The 11,783-nt window shown below is 47.9% G+C and overlaps 1 pseudogene; it reads right to left on the reverse strand.

Annotated features, from left to right (window-relative positions):
* Positions 1–6,484: 6,484 nt before the first annotated feature.
* LOC105548938 lies at positions 6,485–8,094 on the reverse strand (annotated as a pseudogene).
* Between the last annotated feature and the right edge of the window lie 3,689 nt (positions 8,095–11,783).

Genomic DNA, 11,783 nt, shown 5'->3' on the forward strand with positions numbered 1-11,783 from the left:
CGCGGAGCGAGGATCCAGGGTGCGAAGGGGTTGCAGCGGAGGCCCCGGGCTCGGGCCACAGGGCTGCAGCGAGGGCGGCTGACAGGTGTGGAGAGGCGAGAGGGAGGCCCTGGGGAGGAACGCGGGATACGTGGCCGAGCCGGAGACTCCGGGGACCAAGGCGCCCCTGTGACAGGGTGTGGGCTTCCCAGGGTCGGATGAGTGAGGTGGCAGAAAGGCAGGCGCCACACTCTCGTTCTGGACAATCCCCAGGGCCGGAGCGCCCATATTTGCAAAGGTTCTCTAATCTCCCTTGGCAACAGAGTCCCAGGCTCTCAAGCCTAGCACTTGGAAAGTTCTGCTCACCATCTAACCTAATGAGCGGGGCTAACATTTACCGAGCACTTACTACGTGCCAGGTGCGCTTGTAAATTCACCACATGGGTTAAGACTCATAATTCTCATAACAGCCCTATTAATTAGTGACTGTTATTGTCATCCCTACTTAGTAGTCCAGGAGAATGATTATGGAAAGGCTATAGAACGTGCTGGCATTCCACTTCTGGTAGATATCAGAGCCGAGATTCGAATCCATATCTAGCCCCAGCGCCTCTTACATACCTTGCTCTAGTTAAGTGCCACCTGTGGCCATTACCATAATCCTCCAGAGATCATTCTCTGTAGTGAGACTGAAAAGTTCCTCAAGTTAAATGCACCAACCAGCCACCGCCCTGCCTTCTACTATTAGACCCAAGTACCCGTATTTCCCTCGAGGCTCTCCATCTGTCTCATCATTACCCACTTTTATCCTTTGGACCCCCTGAGGTCTCACCACCTCACCCAGAGGGTGAATAACAGCTGGGTTGCCCCCACAGCCATCAAGAATTCCAACAGTGATTCCACCGGGAATCATTGCCCACTGGTGAATAGGTTCATGATTTCTCCGAATGGGGCCTCCCAGAGGATGCACAAATGCCTCCCAGCTTCCTGGGGCAGCTGGTGGCCCCATCAGCACCCTTACAGTCTGGCAGGTGAGCCAGCGGGCGCATAGGGGTGGAGGGTGCTGAAGACCTCTATGGATCATTGGGAAATGATCTCTGTTCCTTCCCAGGCTATTTCCAGACCCAAGTCCCCAGGCAGGGCAATTGGCTGCTATCCCCTTTCTTCCTTCCCTCCAAGTTCCCCAGCTCTAGATGCAATCCGTTTTGGGAAGGGAAAGGAATGAGGTGGCTTTTGTCCCATGCTGAGTCCTGCCGAAGGTTGCAGGTTTCAAACTTCTCCAACAGTGCTTCAAGTTCTCCCCAGTGCTGAGTGATATGGCAGGAGTTCTGGAAGGCTTAAGGAGAGGAGGGTGAGGTGGAGGGAGAGGCAGAAGAGAAGTGTAAGTTTCTGCTCTAGACGTGAAGTTCAAGGATCCTATCATTTCAGCAGTGGCTCTCACACACTAAAGTCAGAGTGGTCATCTTTTCATTCGTAAGCCTTTCATTTGCAGTTGGATAACATTATCTTTGCCTGGTATGAGGCAGAAAATGTCTTCCCACGAGATATGGGGTTACCCTTTGTGCTGTGATGACGGTGTTGGAGTGTCCATGAGGAGAAGGGAGGAAGAAGGAGAAAGGCCTGAAGTACCTGGTTGGTGTTAATCGGGACATCTCAGGCAAGACAAGTCAGATGTTTCACCTACTCCAAAATATCTGGCCTTGCTCCCCCACTCCCTGCCCTCCTGGAATGCTTTCAGAAGTTTTGCACCGCTGGAAGTGGCAAGATCAATATTTTTAAAACCTCATCCAAAGCTCAGAGACCCCCTCCACAGCATAGTAGGGGATTTATGCGCTGGTGTTTTGACAGTTTTCCCTGTGACTGATGCAGAACTCGGTGACCTTCACTGGCTCCGTGAATCGGCGGTGGCAGTGTCGTTATGTGCTAAGAAGCAACAGTTCAATTCCATTCCAGAGATAGTTTTACTTCACTGGTAACCAAGTCATTTCTCTAAGTCCCGTAGAGTTGGTACAATCAGTCGCAGACCATCCCGGGAGCTATTTGGATTAAACATCCTCTGTGGTGCAGCATTTTGATCACTACTCAATTCATTGCCGCTTCATTTTGAAAAAGAAACAACATCTTAAAAATACTACCCACAAGAAGTATAAATGGCTTTGATGGCTATGGTTCCCTGCCATTCTACTGGGACCATAAGCCCCACTCTGAAGAGTGGGCTTCTTTTTCCTCCCATTTAATTGTATGCAGACTCCTACGGTGAAAGAAATCAGAATCTGTGCTAACTTTTTGGCATGAAAAACGTAGGCGACAAGGAAGCATATAAATGCATTCTTTGCTGATTCTACCCCCATTTTGTACAAACATGCTTGCCCCTTCCCAATTTTCTTGTGTACTAAAGCTCCACCTTCAGGACACAAGTTCACATTTGAAAAGTGTGGGAAATACGAACAACTGAAATAAATATTTAGGCATGTGGGTTCTGTATCTCTTTGATCACTTTCTCTTGGACACCGCCATCTGGCCCAGGGGTGCACGTCCCCTTGGTGACAAAGCTTTCCTCTCCAACTGGCCAAGCCCATCTCGTTGGGTGTCACTTATAGCACATTTCGGAACTCCTTGTAACACAACTGGCTGAAACCCAAAAAAAAAAAAAAAAAAAAAAAAAAGAAAAGAAGAAGATGGTGCAGATTTATCCTCCAGACAGAGGCCTGCTACCACGGAAACAGGCAGTTCAAACCGATTCTGAGCAGTTTTATTTGCAGCGTTCACTAGATGGGAAAGTCTTCATAATGAGAAAATATCAACTCCCTCAGGCACCGAAGGCAATCTGGGTTAACCAGGCCATCCACAATCAGACTCATTTCTGGTGGACAGGACTTTATAGATTCAGTGGTTTCCTGCTGAGGCCCAGGACATTAAGAACTGTTCAGTAGGCAATTGGTCACAGTCACAAGATGGCTATCATCAGTGCTTCAGTTTTCTTTCTGATTTTCTTTTTTTTTTTCCCATCTGACAGTGGTCTGTAGCATTACTTGGCTGGCAGAGATTGAAAGCAACTGAGAATATTTGTTCTGGTGGTCAGTGAATTCTCTCTAAGCCTCATCTACATAGCTACAACCCCCTGTGCAGAATTTGGGAAATTCTGCCTGTGCAAAATTGGGGAATAGCACCTGTATTGTCCTCTTAGGTTTTAAGCAGACAACTTCTTCTTTCCTCCACAGCTTTGCTGATATCTATGTGGTCTTCCACATCGAGGCCCTTATCAAAGCTCCCAGGCCCTTTTGGTGGCTGACAGGAAAAAGAAATGAGCCAGTCTCCTTTCTAGTCTGCTGATGAGTAGATGGTTGAAAGAAGATTAGAGGAAGAGCTGTTTAATAAGTGCACATTGGTGCTGAGAGACGAGTTGGACACAGTTCAATCAACATAAAAAGACTCTCTGACATGGCACAGTTAAGATGTGGCTGAAGGAACTCAGTGCCTCATCTTCTCTGCCCACCCAACATGGCCCCAGAAAATTGTGGGCATTCTTATGCTTGGTGATAGTGCCCCCATGCCATGGTTTAAAGTAAGGAAGACTTGTGGTGTTCCTTCAGTAGGTGGGACTTGGGGGTCATTTCCAACATTACAGTTGTCATCTTTTTCTATGTCATGATTTAATAGCTCATGGTCATTCGCCAGCAGAGTGCAAATGTACATTGGAGGGTGTAGTGGAACATACAAAAAAATGATTCTTTACTCAAAGTCCAATGACTATCTTTAAGCTAAATAAGAGCCTTCACTCCGCTTTAGGGAGGGATGAGCTATTGCCTATGGAAAGGACACAAAATGTCAGATATGTTTAAGAGACTGCGGAGTCTAGGACATCACCTTAGCATTCTAGCACCTCACTTCTCAGGGAGTATGTTTAGTGTCATAAAGTTTCTCTCAAGCCTTTTCTCCAAAACATTCACCAAAACCATCAGTGGTTAAGAATCTGAGACAATTACTGGTTGAAAGCAAAGTATGGTAAATCATCAGCCATCACAGCGTTTTTCTAGACTGGCTGGAGTTCACCCTGCATGAAGTAAGCAAACTCATCAGTTAATTACTTCTTCAGATTTGGGGAATCTCTGTAACTTGAGCAGTCTCTTGAAAATCATGCTTTTCTCTGATATTCATGGGATTCCAGTCTGTCCCTGCTTGTATTTTCCTTGCTGTTCTTCAGCAATAAGGAGCCAAAAGGGCATCAAGGACTAGACACAAAACGCTGATTCCTCTTCAATACGACGTTGTTTCCCATGTCTTTGCCCTCCCATCACAGCTCTGAGACTCGCTGTCAGCGTAATCCTAGACTCTGAATCCTCTGATAACTGGCAGCTTGGCATAAACCCATTCTAAGAGAAGAGCTGCCAGAAACCAGGCCTTCATATTAATAATAACTCCAACTCTTGAAATGAATAGCAGAAGATAAGATAAACACACAGATAACTTCACAGCCACTTGTACTTCCGCTTCCTTGAGATTCTGGTGGGGAGATGCTCTGAGCTGACAATAAAGTTGCTGGACTTTGCAGTGAGCCCGCTGGTGCTCTCCACCAAGCTGGTGTGCCTTCTCATTCTTATGTCCTTGCCACTCCCTAGAAAATAGCCCTACCAAGGTGAGGAGGAAGCAACCAGTATCAGCTCTAAGCATGGGCTTTTGCGGTCGGGAAACTTGGCATATGGCCCCAAGGTCAGGGCAGCCCCGCTCATCACCCATCCTGGGGAAGCCCTGGGAATATGGCAGTTCAAACAGCATCTCTCAGGCACTCAGCCCCTTGCACAAAATCCCAAATGCAAAGTTCATGGAAGACCGTTTGCCTCACCCTCCTGCCCCTATTCTTTCTTTTCTGTCTTTTCTTTTCTTTTTTCACAAAGCCTTCATTCAAGTATGACTGTCATACAAAAATCCATACCTATTTATTTTACACAACATGTGCTTGGAGATAAGTCTACACACTTGAAACCATCACCACAATCTCTTCCACCCCTTCCCTAGTCCTCCCTATTTATTTCTTCTTCCCCATCTGTGCTGAATAGTCTCTTCTTCTCCCTGCAAACCATTTCCCCACTCCTCCCCCTTTTGCTCGAGACCCAGAAGTTTGACATTTATGGACATCACTCTTGCCTTTTGGCTTCTGGTTGGATTCAGCCAATGGGAAGCCCCAGCCAGAGATCTAGGGGTGGACAGGTAGGGTGAAGTTTGAATATTTATTCTCCTAGCTCCCTCCCTGCCAATCTATGCATTGGCCATGGCTGTGTCCCTCTCCAAGGCCACAGCTCCTGTGGGCAGTCCTCTCTCACAGCTACACTGTAGCCACAGCCTTCCGTGGGCCCAGTAACCACTCCCTCACCCTCCTCCTCACACCTGTGGGATTCCATGCTTGTTGCTGTGGCTGGCCTCTGCTGGTCTCTCTTCATCCTGGCATGGCTCAACCATGGTACCTCCATTAATGTATCTCTTTGCATGTGTCACCTGTTTCCTGCCAGAATCATAACAAACCAATCTATCTCCAAACATGGATCTAGAAGTGACCCCAGATCATGTTTAAACCTGTACATTCACTTTGTCCACTGATGGAAAGCAGAAAGGCTGCTAGTCAAAATGGAACTCCTTTGTTTCCAAATGGTTGGTTCCCCTGAATCTGGCAATGGAAAAAAGCTACATTTTTATTCCCTTTGCACAGGCTTTCCTACACTAAATTCAACCCGGTGATACAGACAGATGGAAACCTGGCTGGGTAGGATTTTTTTTTTTTTCAGTTAAAACATAAAACTAAAAGAATCTTAAAAGTAAATCAGAACTACTGGGGACTAAGGGTTCAGAAGGTGGTGGGGGCAGAGGGTGGTTATGATCTCTAAAATTCTGCTGAACGTTTGAAATATATTTTCAAACAAGATACAAAACCAAGCATGCCGCTTTTTCCTTTTTAGACATTTCTCCTTAAGTCTGAACTCCAGCAGTCCCTTCAATAAAGTTGAGAAATTCCATTGATATTCATTATTACCAAAGCAGGATTATTAAGAGATTGCTATACTTCCTCATCTCCAGACCTCACCCTATGCCACCCCCTACTAATAATGAAGAGATAAATTGGATGTTTTGGTTCCTTTATACTCAAGGAAACCGATGTAGTAGAGATAGAAACCTTCTAAAGATGCCACTTTTTTTTTTTAGGAGGTTTTTCTTTTTTAATTTTTAAAACATGTTGAAAAGTAAATCCATGTCTGCATAAGTTCCCAACCCCCATTTCTCCAAGCTTCTGGAAGGTGGGCCTGGCGGGCACCCTCAGCTCCTTAGCGTTTCCCAGCTGGCCCCTGAAGACAGAACTTCCCTTCCAGCCTCTGCTGCTGTAAGGCCCCCTCTGCCCACCTCCCCCTGCAGCCTCCCTTCCCACCTCACGCAAGACTTATTGCTAAAAGAAGGGAAGAGAAATGAGCACAGCCAGCACACCCAACTGTCCTCTCCCACCCCCACACTAAGGCCCCTACCCCTGACACACAAAGGGCAGGGCCCAGAGGCCAAACCCCAGCAGACTAGGAGGCAGCCATTCCAGTCCTGGCCACGAAGCAAAAGTGGCCTCAGTCCAGCTCAAAGGCCCCTGAGCCCAGGCCATGGACCCAGGAGACAGGCCCAGCTGCCAGGAACATGCAGAACCCCTAAGTCTGGGCTGGGCTGTCGGCAGCTCTAGGTCTTGAAAAGACCTGGCAAGAGCCCTAGCCCCTCTGTCCTCAGTGACACCAGAGATGCCTGGGGACGGCCAGCAAAGGGGTCCTGGAGCCTGTGGTTGGTGGAGGACCTCAGGATTCAGAGTGAGGGCACTGGGGGCTCCAGTCAGGGTGGATGGGGGCTGAGGGCCAGGACGGGCACTGTGGCAGGAGACAGCCAGAGAAGGGAGGATGAGAGGCAGTGGGGCCTAGCTGGGGGCCAACCAGGGCTGGAGGAAGCGGCCCTGTTGCATTGTGGGTGGCTGTCAGAGCAGAGTGGGAGCCATGGGCAAAGGTGGCCTCAGCAGCGGGGGGCGGCTAGGGCAGGGAGGTGGGAGGTGGAGCGGGGGTGGTGCAGGGAGCACTAGTCGGAGCACAGACATGGAGACTGATGTAATCTGGACCTCATCATCTTCTTCTAGGGTTGGGGCTGGCAAGGGAGCCCCTCTCCTAGCCTCCTCCATGGGGACTGTGGCTCCACGGGCCCCATCCTGCTCAGCCTCCCATTCCTGCAGCACCTCCTCCAGATTGAAGCAGTGCCGGTAGCTCACAAAGAAGGTCTTCACCTGGGTGAGAGTCTTGTTCCCAATCACCTCTGTAACAGTCCCAAAGTCTTTGCCATACCTACAGATGGCTTGGGCAGCCAAAAGCTGCTCCTCTGTGGTCCAGCAGAAGTTGAACTTGGTGTTGGCCTCCAGGGGGCGGAGTGGATCAATGCCGCCCTCCAGGGCTTGGCGCAGGTCGCTGTTCCTCTGCTTTATGCTCTGTACCTGTCTCTTGAGGTCTCCATCATCGCTCTCTCTCAGGCCTCCTCGACCCTCTTCGAACTCATCACTGTCTTCTTTGTCCTTACAGCCCCTCAGCCGCCGGGCCTGTCTGTCCATCATGCCAGTTCGGCTGTGGGTTTTCTTCCAAGAGTGGTGATATTTCACCCAGGCTGGAAATCAACTTGTCGGGCAGCAGCTGCTGGATCCACACTTGTCGTGGAAGACAAAGGCCTGTTCAAACAACACCTTGTCCTCTACTGTCCACTTGTCAGGGAACGGGGTGAAGTTGGCCAGGTCGGCCAGTGACTTCTCCACATGGTGCTTATGCCACAAGAGCATGCCCAGCACCTGCTTAATGTTGTAGCTGTGCTTCTCCGTGGCCATCGCAATGTACTTGTCAAGCTTGGCATGCGACACACAGCGGTTGGATCCGACACACATCCGACACACACCAGCATCCCCTTCAGCTTCTTGTTGCTGTAGCGTGTGAGGCTCTCAGGCTTGCTCTCTGCAATTACAGCCTGGTAATTGGTTCCAATGTGGATCATGCTGTCGTGTGAGTGCTCCTCCTCACTGCTGTCATCCTCAGAGTGGGGCTGTCCACTGTTGGGCACCGTCTTGGCCCGGCTGTGGGATTCACACTCCATCACGGAGGGCATTACCCTTCTCAACTGCCCCAGGGGGCGCGGGAGCCTTCGAGAGTGACAGTGGTTGCTGCACTTGCCCTGAGTGCCATGCCCGGCCTGGCCTGGAGAGGTCCCCAAGTGCTATCTTCCATCTTGCCCCTGCCCCCAAGATGCTACTTTTCTAGAGTATACTTTATTTTTACCCTGCTATGACTTCTGTACTTTAATCATCTGAACCAGTCAATTTGAAACTTGATTCCCCTCATTTATTGGACATTCTTAATGTTGATTAAATATTTATGCTGTCAGAGGCCTTTTTTTCCCCACCATGAAACCTGCAAATTTGGAACATTCAGGAGCTTTAATTGTGAGGACAGGCACACTTACATTCATAACCAAATGGTCAAAGATGCATTTCTCATTCTCTTTGATTTGGTGGGAGGAGGAGGAGGCATGGGGATGATGGCGAAAGGACAGGTGTGTAATCCTAGGGGCACAATCCTGGCAAACTGGATTTCTTGCTGACCGAGGACTGGACACAGAACTGTTCTGAGGCCAATTAGCAATAAGCAGAATTGGCCTAAGTCAAGGGGCCCTTGTGGTCATCCTGTAAGATTGTTGGAAGCCCGCCCACCTGGGTCCCAGAACTCATGGACCTAGGCTCCCATGTATTCATTCCCAGCCCTGAGGGAGGTAAGGTTTGCCTTGCCAGCACTCACAGTCCCTTACATGCCCAACTGATCCTACCACGACGGTGGCAACGGTGTTACCCCTACCACCCTAGCCCACTGGCTGTCCGGTGTAATGATTAAGAGCTTGGGCCTCAGCATGGGCCACCCTGAGGGGCTGAGGTTTGCACAAGGGCACTCAGCCAAGGAGGAAAGAGGAATTAAAACCCAGCCTGTTTTCTGTTTACCAAACCTTGCACCCTGGCTTGGGGCTGGGTGTTCCCAAAGGAAATGGCACCTTCTTCTTTGTACAAAGACTCTGTAGGCCAGCAGTGATCCCAGTCAGGCCTAGGTTCCAAACCCTGTCCCACCACTCAGTAACTATGCAGGCTTGGGCTCTCTGAGCCTCAGCATCCTCAGTGTGGGTTGGAAAAATAGCATCCATCACATGGCATTTTCATGTGTATTAAATGAGATAATATGTGTAAAGCATTTAGCACAATGCCTGGCACACAGGAAGTAGCTCCATAAATAAAAAATATTATTATTATGATTACCATTATTATTACCAGGACTCTAATGCTATGTTAACTCAGCATTATTAGTATGAGTTTGCTAGGACTTGCCATAGCAAAGTATCCCAGACTGGGTGGCAGTATATGTCCCCACAGATCTGGAGGCTGGACATCCAAGATCAAGGTGTTGGCAGGGTTGGTTTCTTCTGAGGCCTGTCTCCTTGGCTTGTAGATGGTCATCTTCTCTCGGTATCTTCACATGGTCCTTCCTCTGTACATATCTGTGTCCAAATTTCCTCTTATAAGAACATCTGACACCAGTCAGATTAGATTAGTGTCCACCCTAATGACTGCATTTCACTTCTTTAAAGAGCCTACCTCTAAATACAGTTACATCTGAAGCTACTGGGGGATAGAACTTCAACGTATGAATTGGGGGGATGGTGACAATCCAGCCTGTAACACACCTATTCTCCAACCCAAACCCTATCCTTAAGAAAACATTTTAACTGGCATTTCTTGGGCACATGTTTCTGCTCAGTACTGAGCCCATTTACTTCAGTTTCTTCATTTCGTTTTTCCAATAACCTCATAAGTATTATCACATCATTTTGCAGATAAGCAAACTAAAGTGCAGAGAGCTTAATGACAAGCCAAGGTCCCACAGTATGGTAATGAACCCCTTCTTCTGGCCAAATCCATGGCTGCTACATAAGGTTTGCTAATGGATTCTCACCGTATGGTATTAGTGGCTGATAACACTTAATCTGTTACCTTCCCTGGTTGTTCTGTTGCAGTAGCTGCTGGTGGCCAGCCAGCCACAGCAGAGCAAACACTCTGTCCTCATAATCTCTTCCTCCATAAAGGTTTTCCTCACTTCCCATTGCTGTCTTCTCACTAGATGTCTCTGCCTCTTCATTTCTCACCTGTTGTACTATCCTGTCAATCCCCGTATGTTCACAATTCATTTACCTGCCTCTTGGTCCTACTGGCTTGAGTTTCATGAAAGTTAAGAGGGGATGCCACTAGTGTTAAGAGTGGATGTGGGTGTTAGGTACATCGGAACCAGCAGGAACGGGGGAATGGCAACATCTAGAAGATCTGACCAAAGTGTAATCAAATCTACATCTGTAATTGGTGGATGAGCTGCTCAGAGTCAAGTCACCTCAGGATATCAAGAAGATACATGCCCGGGCACGGTGGCTCATGCCTGTAATCCCAGCACTTTGGGAGGCGGAGGTGGGCAGATCACCTGAGGTCAGGAGTTCGAGACCAGCCTGGCCAACATGGTGAAACCCCACCTCTACTAAAAATACAAAAATTAGGCGTGGTGGTGGGTGCTTGTAATCCCAGCTACTCAGAAGGCTGAGGCAGGAGAATTGCTTGAAGCTGGGAGGCAGAGGTTACAGTGAGCCGAGATCACACCACTGCACTCCAGCCTGGATGACAGGGTGAGACTCTCTCTAAAAAAAAAAGAAGAAGATCTGTGATTTCCAAATGGCATAAGGAATAGTTCAGAAAAGTAACAACAGGAGGAGGGAGTGGAAGGATTTTCAAGAAATGCAAGAAAGCCAGGGAAAGCAGCCGATTCAGGGGCACGTACTTACAAAGAGGTGAGAAAGTGATCAGAAAAACAGGTTGGTATAAATATTACAAGGAAACAGAAGATAGGAAACAGGATGGCAGATGGCAAAGCTGCCCCTGTGCTTGGGAATAGTCCTTTTCAGCAAAGGAAGAATCTTTATTAAATATTAAATTGTGGGGTATACTGCTTTAAGAAATTTACCATCGAAAAAGCCAGACTTTGAGAATAGGCAAGCATTACTAAAGCTTTATTACTAAATGCTATTTGCTGCTCATTGAATGTGTACCCCATGAATGCCGTGAACTATAAGGATGTGTGTGGGCATGTGTGTGAAATTTGATTAAGGGTCATAGATATAGTACAAAGCAAAGAATGCTAATGGCAGTAGTATTATTTATCTTTTTAGGTAGTAGTAGTATTTCTATTTTAAGGTACAAGTCCTATCTTTTCAGCTAGACGTTCAGCCTCTGAATGGGCTATGTGTTGTTAACAATATTAGGATTATGAGATCATTTGATTGCAAAATGAAAGGTTATTCAAAAAACGTTGCTGGTTGTATGTGAATGAGAGTGACAGAACTAAAACCCAAAAGGCAAAATATGATTGATGGAACCTCATTTTACCTAGTTTAGGAGAGACCCACAGAAGTGACACTCAAGTGCCTGTAGAAGAGGTGCAGTTAGCATGAAGGCATGAAAAGAGGGGCCTTGGCTAGGCACGGTGGCTCACGCCTATAATTCCAGCACTTTGGGAGGCCAAGGCAGGCAGATCACTTGAGATCAGAAGTTCAAGACCAACCTGGCCTACATGGTGAAACCCTCATCTCCACTAAAAATACAAAAGTTAGCCTGGCGTGGTGGTACACACCTGTAGTCCCAGCTACTCAGGAGGCTGAGGCAGGAGAATTGCTTGAACCCA

The sequence above is a fragment of the Mandrillus leucophaeus genome, unplaced genomic scaffold, assembly GCF_000951045.1.
Source record: "Mandrillus leucophaeus isolate KB7577 unplaced genomic scaffold, Mleu.le_1.0 Scaffold427, whole genome shotgun sequence".
Classification (NCBI taxonomy): Eukaryota; Metazoa; Chordata; class Mammalia; order Primates; family Cercopithecidae; genus Mandrillus; species Mandrillus leucophaeus.